Here is a 12,098-nt window from a genome sequence, read left to right as displayed (position 1 = left end):
CTCACCTTAGGCCCTGAGACTGATAAATCTCCCAAGTTCCGTGTGCGTTGGCCAAACTTCTCATTTGCTTGATTTCATTGAGCCATATCGACAAAACGATCCGTCATCGTGCCATCCGATCACTTTCGTCCCAATTTCTCCCCACCGACCGCTATTTAAAAGGGTATTCTCAAAACTTACGTCAACATGACATGTGGAAAAGTGTTTTCCGATTAAAACCACGATGTACCCTTTCAGTCTTTTGGTTTTTGACATTTTATCCAGGATTCTACCCTGATAGCAATTCAGCGATCTCTTGGGATCAGATTAGAGATAAATAATAAATAAATACACCATGGTTTTCTACTTTAAATTAAAGGTAAGATTCAATAAAGTGATTAGAATTGGGAAGGCGCTTCCAGAAAAATGCCAAAAACCCACATCTATAAAATAGAAATCTGTTCTACATATCTACAGTCTGTCAAGTAAGAGCGTGGTCGTGTTAATTTATAAAAAATTTTATTTGATGAAACTTTCATATTCATATATTCATTGTACACATTACAAACAATGATGCGATTCGGTCAATAATGTGTCCAGTCACCACCGGCGTCGATAATTGCCTGGCATCTCCAAGGCATGCTTTCTACTAATTTGACAGCGTATTCTAGTGGCAAGGATCTCCAGATCCGACGAATTTCGTAAGACAACTTGAAAGCTAATAGACCATTAGCTTAATCCCAACTACAATTTTATTTTATTATGTATATATATATTTCGGGAGCAACTTACTCCCTTCATCAGTACAAAGCTTTGTATATATATATTTCGGGAGCAACTTACTCCCTTCATCAGTACAAAGCTTTGTACTGATGAAGGGAGTAAGTTGCTCCCGAAATATATATATACATAATAAAATAAAATTGTAGTTGGGATTAAGCTAATGGTCTATTAATTTTGGACTTAACTACAAACAGAAGGCGATATCAAACTTGAAAGTGTATGTGCGTCTTCCACGAAGCTTCCGTTTAATATATGCCCACACATTTTCAATAGGGTTTGCAACTGGCGACAACGACGGCCAATCCAATGTAACGATGCCAGATTGAGTCTTCCACTGAGTACAGACCTTGCTGCGGTGTTTTGGATCGTTGTCCTCCTGCAGAATCCAATCTTCATTTCTTGTGATGAACCATCGTTTGGCAAATGGCAGTAAAGCCTTTTTGTAGATTTTTATCATTTTCTCGGCATTTAGGTTGCCAGTAAAAAGGTGCAAAGTGCCGAATCCCTGCTTTGAGAAAGTGCCCCAAAGATGCACTTTTATTCCATGTTTTACGGTCCGCTGAAGAAGCCTATTGGTGGAAGTTGACCAGGCTCGCGTGAGGACAGAACGTACCCATATAGAACATTCATCAGTAAAAATGACATTTTCAAAATCTCTATCAATATTCTCATGCGCCCAAGCGAGTCGCTTTTTCACATGTTTTTCAGTCAACAGAGGCTTCGTCATTATGTTGCGCCATTTCAGATCATGAGTACAAAGATGGGTTCGGATAGTTTCGTAGGATATATCTAAACCTTTTGCCATTAATTGTGCTTGTCCTTGCCGCAGTGTTAAAGCAGGATTCCGCGAAAACAGATTCACTATTCTTTTTTCTTCACTTTTCCTATCGAGCCACGTTCTGGTAAATGATCGACATTTTTAGTCACTTTATATCGCTGTATCCACTTCTGTACAAATGCCTTCGACTTTCTCATATATTTAGCAGCCGCTGATTGCGACATTTTGGGACCTTTCGGGTGGATGCAAAGGAACACAGCCTCGTAGCGCGATGCATACTTAGCACTCATGGCGTTTAAGGTGATTCTCTTTCAAAAGATCAACGACAACTGAATCTTTGTTGACAACACATCAAGGACAAAGCTTTCCTCTATCGGCTCGCGAAGGACTTAGAGCGAAATCTTCCATTACCTGTCAGTGAAGTCGACCACACTCTTACTTGACAGACTGTATATAACGCAGAGAAGAATCTTCAATCTCAAAATCTGCCAAAGAGAAAGTTACAAAAAAAAAGATTACAGAACACTTTTGTTACTCAGTAATTGTTTATTACTATTCCATATTCTTGTCCTTAGTATCCAAAAGATGGGAAACCTTCGAAAGAATTAACTTTCGTGAACTTTTTTCTCATATCATTTTCTACTTATAATTCTGCCTTGGATTCGCTACTTGATATTTCGAAATATTACATTTTTACAGACGATATAATTCCACATATGATTTCTATCATTTACTAAATTTGATCATTTAATATTAACAAACATCTCCCCGACTCAACTTGACTGCGCATTTCATGTTTAAAATAACCTTGGGGAGGCATAATTTGAAATTTTTGTTTACCAATGTCTGAAATAAACTCTGAAATAAACAAAGATTCATCTGTACATTTCTCCTCATTTTCCAAATCAAAACTGAAAATTGGTTGACGGCTAAAGGCGTCATGAAAATCTGGTAGCCATCTAGAAAACTCCAGCATGCTATACGTGTTGATTATTGATTTCTAGGAATACTTTAGTTTTTCAATTTTGAAAATTCTTGGAAATTGAAAATTATAATTTTATAGATTTTCTTATTGAAGTAATTGAGTGCAGTGCGATGAGGAGATTTAAGATCAAATGAAATTAAAGAGGAAATCATTGTTCTGCTTTGTCTTTTTCTAGGAATTTCAATGATTTTCAAATAAGAAAGAAGTAAGAAATGTCCGCTGAGTGATTGGTGGACATATCAATCTATCAATCTATGTTGCAGCGAATAGCATGATTATACGCCACGAGCTTTGTCATCTATTATTAAAGAGGTTTTTTTTTTTAATATATACCATAAATACATATACATACGTATGTAATCATATTGGTTGGGGATGCCTCAAAATAGAGCTGAGTATGTAATATTACAAAAGTGATACCACCCTAAAAGTATGATATTACATTACAATCACCAAACATTACAACATCATCTAACATTACCGCATTACCAAGCATCATCCCATTACCTAGCATCATCATCATCAAGTTGGGTTCAAGAAATCCTTGTTCTAGTTAACGTCATTCTCATTGGTAGACGTGGAAGGACCACCAAGACGTTCATCGTCCTCAACGCGTTTTTTGCCTTCTGTAAACAATTTGTACCCCATTAACCACTAGCGCTATGGTCTCAACATTTGACATAGATATCAGTTGAGGTATTACCGACTTAAAAATAAAAATATCTCTATTTCTAATGCCCGGGAAATTTCAAAACAATTGTCTTATTACTTTTTGATCACAGTAGTATGCTGGATTTGGTAGATGTTTAGTCGTATAGTGCTCTCTGAGTTTTCCTTCGTATGGGAGGGTCTGTGGTTTAGCATTTTTTTGTTGTACGAGAGTCAAAGCTAAGATACTCATTATAAGTTAACCTCATAGAAAGCCTACGAGTTTCTGTAGATGGCTCATTTTCGATGCAGTTTCGAATGATTTTAGTACCATCGGTTGTCGCTCGAAACCTAACTAATTTATCAGTTTATTTTGGTCGTTTTTAGATTTGTTGAACCAGAATAAAACTATGAAGCTTGAGACGATCTTCTGAACTTTAGATTTGCCTTTTTTACATCATCTAATGTTTTGAAACTTGACTTTCAACAGGAAAGGGGGGGGGGGGGGGTCAGAATGTCAATAGAAATCGCTTAAGACATAAAGACACATTTCAGCAAAACTTGAATGAAGTGGCGCTTCACAACTGACGTTCTATGTGATCAGCATAGACAAGGGGTAGCTTTCTCCAAACTAGAATTTTTAGTTTTAAACGGATATATTTCGGGAGTCATTTACCCCCTTCTTCAGAACAAACCTTTGGAGAAAGCTACCCCCTGTCTATTCATTTTAGGCTTGACTTAAGTAGCAGACAAAAATCTAATCCCTAACGATGGCTTGATAAGCTGGATGGTGAAGAGAGGACCTCGTGACACCATCCAGATCAGGCCATTGATAGAGCAGAATGGTGAAACCAATCAAGACAAACCGATCTCGTCTCTGAACGAGACAAAGACTGAAGAAGAGGAAAATTAGTATATCAACTAAACAAAACTTAAATTTTTTTCATATTTATGACGAAAAAAGAATAAATTACTCATTTTCGTCTCGGTAATATTAATCTTCAAGTTAAGTGCGACTTACGGTCTTGTTTAGGGCAGAGGCAACTCATCAGACGCTGCTTCACCTCTGCCCTGGTAGTAGCGTGACCGAAGTGATCACAAGCTAAACAAAGTATAGAATAGCTTCGGCCAACTTAGGTCTGAATTTTACTGAATGGCTTTTGACCTGAATATAATTATGGATTTATTTAAAGGAGAAAATTCTAGCATGTAACCACTTTGGTCACCATGCTCGCAAGGCAGAGGTGAGACAACGTCTGATGAGTTAGCTCCTCTACCCTGGACGAAACCGCAAATTATATTTTTTGCAAATTAGGTGCTAGCCCAAAACAGGGGGCTCGTGGACCACAAATAGTGGGAGAAAATTTCTTCCCCAGTGGTGTGACTTACCATCAAGCTGATGGCGGACTCAAGACCCCATGAATTCCGAACAATTAATCCAAATTAAGATTGGCTCCGGAGTCATATTTCTTTTCTTCAATTATTTATCTTTACCTGGATGCACATTCAGCGATTAAAACTTCTTTCAAAACTCGCCCGAAATCAAATCCAAAACTTTTCACACTATTCACCGCATGGCTTTAATTAAACAATTAAATTTATAGTTCCCATCCCTATCTCCATTATTTATTCAATCATCCGGTGAGGATTGGTCTTCATCAGGCAGGTCGTAAATTGTGTTTGTATTTACTTTTCCAAAATAAACTGCTCATATATCCATTAACACTTTTTGCATATGTTGCAATTTTAGCCACCTTCATCCTCTTAATTTTCTTAGGTTACACATCGTGCCCATCTCCAACGGGAAGACTAAACAAACGCACCACATATCACGCCCTATGCACTTGACAAAATATTTGTAGCATTCATATTGGTTGGTCTCATGGAACTCGTAAACAATTGGCATAGTTTCCTGGATCTTGAGACGCCTTATAAACATTGAAAAAAATACTAGAAATAAACAAGTTTATAGTAGACTAGTAGGGATAGTTGGGGTTCTAGTAAATATCCTTTTGGGTGTTTACTGCAAGATCGTGAGAATGCACACTGAGTCTAGTAAGAAGTGTGGAATGATCAGACAGGTCGAGTTAAAATAGGAAAATGATCACAGTCTGGATTCTTGATTTTTTACTCTGGTATCTGTTCAAGTTTCAATTCATCATCATCAACGGCGCAACAACCGGTATCCGGTCTAGGCCTGCCTTAATAAGGAACTCCAGACATCCCGGTTTTGCGCCGAGGTCCACCAATTCGATATCCCTAAAAGCTGTCTGGCGTCCTGGCCCACGCCATCGCTCCATCTTAGGCAGGGTCTGCCTCGTCTTCTTTTCCTACCATAGATATTGCCCTTATAGACTTTCCGGGTGGGATCATCTTCATCCATACGGATTAAGTGACCCGCTCACCGTAACCTATTGAGCCGGATTTTATCCACAACCGGACGGTCATGGTATCGCTCATAGATTTCGTCATTGTGTAGGCTACGGAATCGTCCATCCTCATGTAGGGGGCCAAAAATTCTTCGGAGGATTCTTCTCTCGAACGCGGCCAAGAGTTCGCAATTTTTCTTGCTAAGAACCCAAGTTTCCGAGGAATACATGAGGACTGGCAAGATCATAGTCTTGTACAGTAAGAGCTTTGACCCTATGGTGAGACGTTTCGAGCGGAACAGTCTTTGTAAGCTGAAGTAGGCTCTGTTGGCTGACAACAACCGGGCGCGGATTTCATCATCGTAGTTGTTATCGGTTGTGATTTTTGACCCTAGATAGGAGAAATTGTCAACGGTCTCAAAGTTGTATTCCCCTATCCTTATTCTTGTTCGTGTTTGTGTTTGACCAGTGCGGTTTGATGTTGTTGGTTGATTCGTCTTCGGTGCTGACGTTGCCACCATGTATTTGTCTTGCCTTCATTGATGTGCAGCCCAAGATCTCGCGCCGCCTGCTCGATCTGGATGAAGGCAGTTTGAACGTCTCGGGTGGTTCTTCCCATGATGTCGATATCGTCAGCATAGGCCAGTAGTTGGGTGGACTTGAAGAGGATCGTACCTCTTGCATTCACCTCAGCATCACGGATCACCTTCTCGAGGGCCAGGTTAAAGAGGACGCATGATAGCGCATCCCCTTGTCGTAGACCGTTGTTGATGTCGAATGGTCTTGAGAGTGATCCTGCTGCTTTTATCTGGCCTCGCACATTGGTCAGGGTCAGCCTAGTCAGTCTTATTAATTTCGTCGGGATACCGAATTCCCTCATGGCCGTGTACAGTTTTACCCTGGCTATGCTATCATAGGCGGCTTTAAAGTCGATGAACAGATGGTGCAACTGTTGTCCATATTCCAACAGTTTTTCCATCGCCTGCCGCAGAGAGAAAATCTGATCTGTTGCTGATTTGCCTGGAGTGAAGCCTCTTTGGTATGGGCCAATGATGTTCTGGGCGTATGGGGCTATCCGGCCTAGCAAGATAGTGGAGAATATCTTATAGATGGTACTCAGCAACGTGATACCTCTATAATTGCTGCACTGTGTGATATCTCCCTTTTTATGTATGAGACAGATTATGCCTCGCTGCCAATCGTCAGGCATTGATTCGCTGTCCCATACCTTGAGCACAAGTTGATGAACCACTTGGTGTAACTGGTCGCCTCCATATTTAACCAATTCGGCTGTAATTCCATCGGCTCCTGGCGACTTATGATTTTTTAGCCGATGAATTGCACGGACTGTTTCTCCTAAACTTGGTGGTGGCAGTATTTGTCCGTCGTCTTCAGTTGGCGGGACCTCCAACTCGCCGATGTTCTGGTTGTTCAGTAGCTCATCAAAGTACTCAACCCATCGCTCTAATATGCCCATTCTGTCGGAAATCAGATTTCCCTCTTTGTCTCGGCAGGATGAGCATCGAGGTGTATAAGGCTTCATCCTGCTGACTTGTTGGTAAAACTTCCGCGCCTGGTGCGGTTGCTCCCTGTACTTTTCTAGTTCACAGACTTGTTGGTTCTCCCAGGCTTCCTTTTTCCGTCTGTGAAGTCGCTTCTCCGCTCGACGGAGTTCGTGATAAGTCAAGTTTCAATTGCTCTAAGAAAACGTAAAATGTCAATCACAGAATTGTATAGAATTTAGTGTGATATTGATGAGCTATTGTAACTTTGTTAGTGATAGTATGATTTTGATCAAACTAGGGGATAATATGCTTCATATTATACTCTATACTGCTACCGACTTTTATAACTCTGGGATAAACTTTTTTGAGGCCTGGACACCGTATAGAGGTGGCTTCATGATTTTTTTTAGATTTTTCGGTTGGGTAGTTTCTGAGAATGGGTCCGTTAAAGAAATCCTCCCACTCCCCGCCATTCTAACAAATCTCAAAACTAAGACCGGGTTGGAAAAGTACTAACCAAGACTTTTCATTTGATAACGTGACTATATTCGGTGAAAAAAAATGTTAATGTTGCGTGTATGGGGACCCCCCTTAACCTCAACATAGAAAGATATCACTCACTGCATGTATGGGCGTTCACAGTTCCCATCTTCTCACCAAATTTCGTTTCAATCGGTATAGCCGTTTCTGAGAAGAGTTCGTGTGACAGACAGACAAACATTCCTGTGAGGAACTCCTCACTCCAGATCCAACTGGCGGATTGGAGCATGCCTATTGATGTGTAAATATGTGTTCATGCACTTTTCTTTTCTGACTGTGCATGGGCTAGTGTTTGCTTATCTCTGGTGCACTCCCCCCACCTACTCAAGGAGGCCGATCAGATCCGAGTCTGCAAGGGACTCATCTGAAGTGGCTCTGTCACGAAGCCTCATCGGAAGTTATCTGGTACCATGGGAACCGGTATCACCTTCTGAGAGCATATACTCCAGGAGAAATCCTGGAGGATGTGTTCTCGGCCCGGTTATTTGCCGTTGGCCCCCTTGTGGGAGTTTCATGGTGAATGAGGTTATGCCTACATCGCCGGCAGAGCTCCTCGGAGCTCAAGCGTGGAGTTGCGCTGTACAACTCGGGTGCCGTACCCCTTGGTTGCGGCGGAGGTGTTAGATAGGCCTCGCATTCACTGGTATGAATACTGAGTATAAACCTGTGCTAGTCACGGCGGGGTTCTAATTGTTGTCCCAAAATCAATCCGTGTCCGAAGAGGACCGTGGAATTATGCCTACACGGCAGGTACTCACGTTAAACCCCCAGAGCTTTCATCTCTGGTGCGCGAACCAAAATGGCTATGGAAAGGATACCCAGAACATAAAACCACTATCGAAGACGTGAAAAGGAGAAAACTTACGGTGCAGGGGCTCGGAACCCCAGTACCTGCGACCGGCGGGAGTGAGCAAGCGAGTGCTCGGTCGTCGATATCCCTCGACGCAGTGCCTCGGTGGTGGACAACTTGGCTACCGTTTCATCTAATGCTACAAGTGTTTTAGATCTTGAAAAGGAAGTGTCCAAGCGAAGTACCACTCTACCAAGAACACCAGTAACAAAATCGAAGAAGGATGAATTGAAAGCAGATCGCTGGACGACAAAAACAGCAACAACACCGACCGCACATATTCAAGAGGAGCAGCAGCAGCAGGCGCTCCAGGACCAGGAAAAGGACCCATTCAGAAGAAGTTCGTCAACTTTGAGATCTCCGCCAATGCCAAACATCAGAAAAGATAAAACGGAGGGAAGGTCAATGAATGCCAAATGTGAAGGACTATTTGAAAGTAGTAATCTGGTTAGGAATCATGGAGAGCAGAGCCCTGAAGCAGAGGAATTACCCTTCACACGGCTTGGTGCAAAAATAGTGGAGCTGTCTGAGTTCATCAAGGACAAGCACAACGTGCACCAAACCATAAAACAAATGGTGAGAGCTATTAAAGTGCTCTACAACAACCCCGACCTAAAAGATCTAGGCGGAAATGTGAGCAAGATTCGAAGGACCCAAAAGGATGACCTCATGTTTGAACTGAAAAAAACCAGCTTGGGGAAAACTGATGGCTTCCGAACTCAGGTTAAGAATTCACTTGGGGAGAATGTCACAGAAAGTGTAAGGATCTCGATGAAGCGACATCCAATGGAGAAATTTGCACTGCCTTGATGGAACTGTTCAAGTTGGAGGAACTTGCCGAAGACTCCATTGTGAGTTTGCGGAAAGCTTAAGCCACATTGCGATTGCCTGTGGACGCAGCGCAGAAGTTTTTGGCGGCCGGGAAGTTTCGAATCGGATGGGTTGTTTGCCGTCTGACAGCAGATTTCTCTAAAGAGGTGCTTCAAGTGCGCTTCGCGTGTGGTCATTTCGCGAAGGCATGCACCAGCGGTATTGATCAGTTCGATCGATGCAGAAGGTGTGCAGAGAAAGGCCATATTGCCAAAGAGTGCAATAGGGACCCCAAATGCTTATTGTGCGAAGGAAGTGAGGGACAGGATTATCGGCATATTGCCGGAAGTGCTAAATGCCCGGAATTTAGCAAGGCACTGACTTCAATGAAAAATGAGGTTTATTCAAATAAACCTCAATCATTGTAGGGTGCCTCAACATTAACTCGAGCAGACCATCTATGAATCCGAGGTGTAAATTCCCATCATTAATGAACCCTATAGAAACCGTTACGGTGGCGTATGTGTTACAGAGTCGACTGGTGGAGCGGAGATATAGGCATGCGGTCGATATGCCATACAATGTACTGGGGGTCAGACATACAGCGGCTTTGTGTTGACGAAAATAAACGGGGTGTGTGTGTACAGCTGTTACGCCCAACCAAGCTTGACACTGCCCGAATTCGAGGAAATGCTTGACAGTCTTGTTCTCGACGCAAGGGGTCGTAGTCCAAGCGTGATTGATGGTGAATTCATTGCTTGGGCCCGTGACTGGGGTAACAGAGAGACAAATGCAGGGGATCGCGGTCTATTAGACGCTTTCGCACAGTCGGATATCATTCTTGCCAACGAAGGATATGTAAACACCTTTCAAAAAGGGGGTCTCCTTCAATCGTACTCCTAACTTTTGTCAGCCCTGCATTGGCACGTGGTATGACTTGGTGCGTCAGCACACCAACAGCGATCACCAGGTAATCTTTGGGCTACGGGTGGAGTCACTGGGCAGAAAACCATCATGCCCAAAACCAAGAAAGATGTCAGGCTGGTCCGCTAAAGTTCTGGATGAGATACCTTCATAGAGGTGTGGTTAGACAAACCTAATAAAGCAGGCGCCTCTACGGAAGTAGCTGTCCGTGTGGCCCAATGCATCGCCAAAGCGTGTGACGCATCCATGCCTAGGAGGTACTCATTTCCCAGTAAAAGGCTCAGAGAGCGGTAGGCAGAATCGGCCAACGGCAAAAGGAGCGCGCCTGTAAGGAGGCGACGGAGCAAGAGGGAATGCTTTAAGGAGCTCTGTTCAGAAGCGGACGTAAACCCGTGGGGGAGCGCCTATAGAATTGTGATGGGGCGATTCAGAGCCTGATCATCTTCGCAGATCCCGTGCCCTTCACTCTTGTTAAAAATTATCCAGGGGTTATTCCCCCAGCGAGAGGAGGGCATAGACAGCTTTCAGCAACCTCTGAAGGACACGTCTATACCGCCAGTCACCAAAGGCGAGCTGCTGGATATCTGCGCTAGGATAGGAGATAAAAAAGCTCCGGGTCTGGATGGTGTGCCGAATAGGGCCCGTAAGCCTGCCGTGAAATCCAGACTGGACATGTTCGCTGAGTTGTTCGAAGCGTGCATGTCCGAGGGGATATTTCCTGTATCATGGAATCGACAGAAGTTGGTGTTACTGCCTAAGGTTGGCATACCTCCAGATGAGCCAACCTCCTACAGAACTATTTGTCTTTTGGACACTGTGGGCAAAATGTTAGAGCGAGTAATCTATAATAGATTACTCCCGGTTGTTGAAAGCCAGGGAGGTCTCTCAGATCGGCAGTATGGGTGCCGTAAAGCCAGATCAACCATGATGCCATCAAAATAGCTTGGCCGAAAATGCAATCCATGGAAAGGGCAGTACTAGCAAATATTACGTGGTGGTGGCAAATTGGAACCTAATACGGGAATCTCTGGCGAAGATTGGTATTCCCGCTTATCTTGCAGCTATTGTCAACAGCTATTTACAAGACGGACCCCAGGAGTACGTTATCACTGCAGGTGCCCCATAGGGCTCCGTACTGGGTCCAGTAAAAATTGCGAAAACAAGTCACCCTGTTTTTACTTAATGCATGTGCTGCTAAGTTCAAATCTAGAATATTGCCTCGGTTCAAACATGAGCGTAGTGGGGGAACTACTTCAACTATAAATAAATCAATTCAAAGTCAGCAGCTTAGTAGTTTTATGCAAGTCTACTTATGCTGGATCGTTAATGGCCTGATATTTAATGGAAAACTGATTTGGTTTGTTCTTTTTTAGTTCAAATCTGTAGATAATAGGTAGGGTGTTAAAAAGTTTTTAGGAAACATCGTTAAGGATTTATAGGTTCTTCTGTTTAGCTTACCTTTAAATTTCGTCTCCCGTGGTTATTATTTGTAAAATGCACTAGACGAAATAATCCATGAACGGAAAATACCATTATTGACCTTCCAAAATGGCGTTTTAATACTGCATTTCCAGGCCAGACGGATTATTATCACAAACCAACGTTCTGAAAATCTCCTGTGGTTTAATGTTTATTTATCGTGAAAAGGGATTATCTCTGCAGCGATAAATTAAGAATTAGTCAATCCTCTTTCCGAGAGAACTGCATGTAACCACATATAGCACAAAGAACTGACCACATTGCTCACGTAGGCTTGTATAATTTTCATGTCTAAATTTAAACAAAACAAGGAACATGTTGTTTGGCTCAAGATAGTGCTCTGAAATATGACTTTCACGACGCTGCTGAATTGAATGTAGTTATACTGTTGGCCTGCCTCCATTTAATTATGCTAAACACAGAAATGAATCTAGAATTTAGGTTGGTA

At 42.5% G+C, this 12,098-nt stretch overlaps 1 protein-coding gene across 3 annotated transcripts in view; it reads left to right on the top strand.

Annotated features, from left to right (window-relative positions):
- Positions 1-12,098, top strand: part of LOC119654866 (centrosomin) — a 125,261-nt gene that overhangs the window by 71,649 nt on the left and 41,514 nt on the right. The window lies entirely within an intron of this gene.

Source organism: Hermetia illucens, chromosome 4 (assembly GCF_905115235.1).
Source record: "Hermetia illucens chromosome 4, iHerIll2.2.curated.20191125, whole genome shotgun sequence".
Lineage (NCBI taxonomy): Eukaryota > Metazoa > Arthropoda > Insecta > Diptera > Stratiomyidae > Hermetia > Hermetia illucens.
This window is presented reverse-complemented; position numbering and strand designations above follow the sequence as displayed.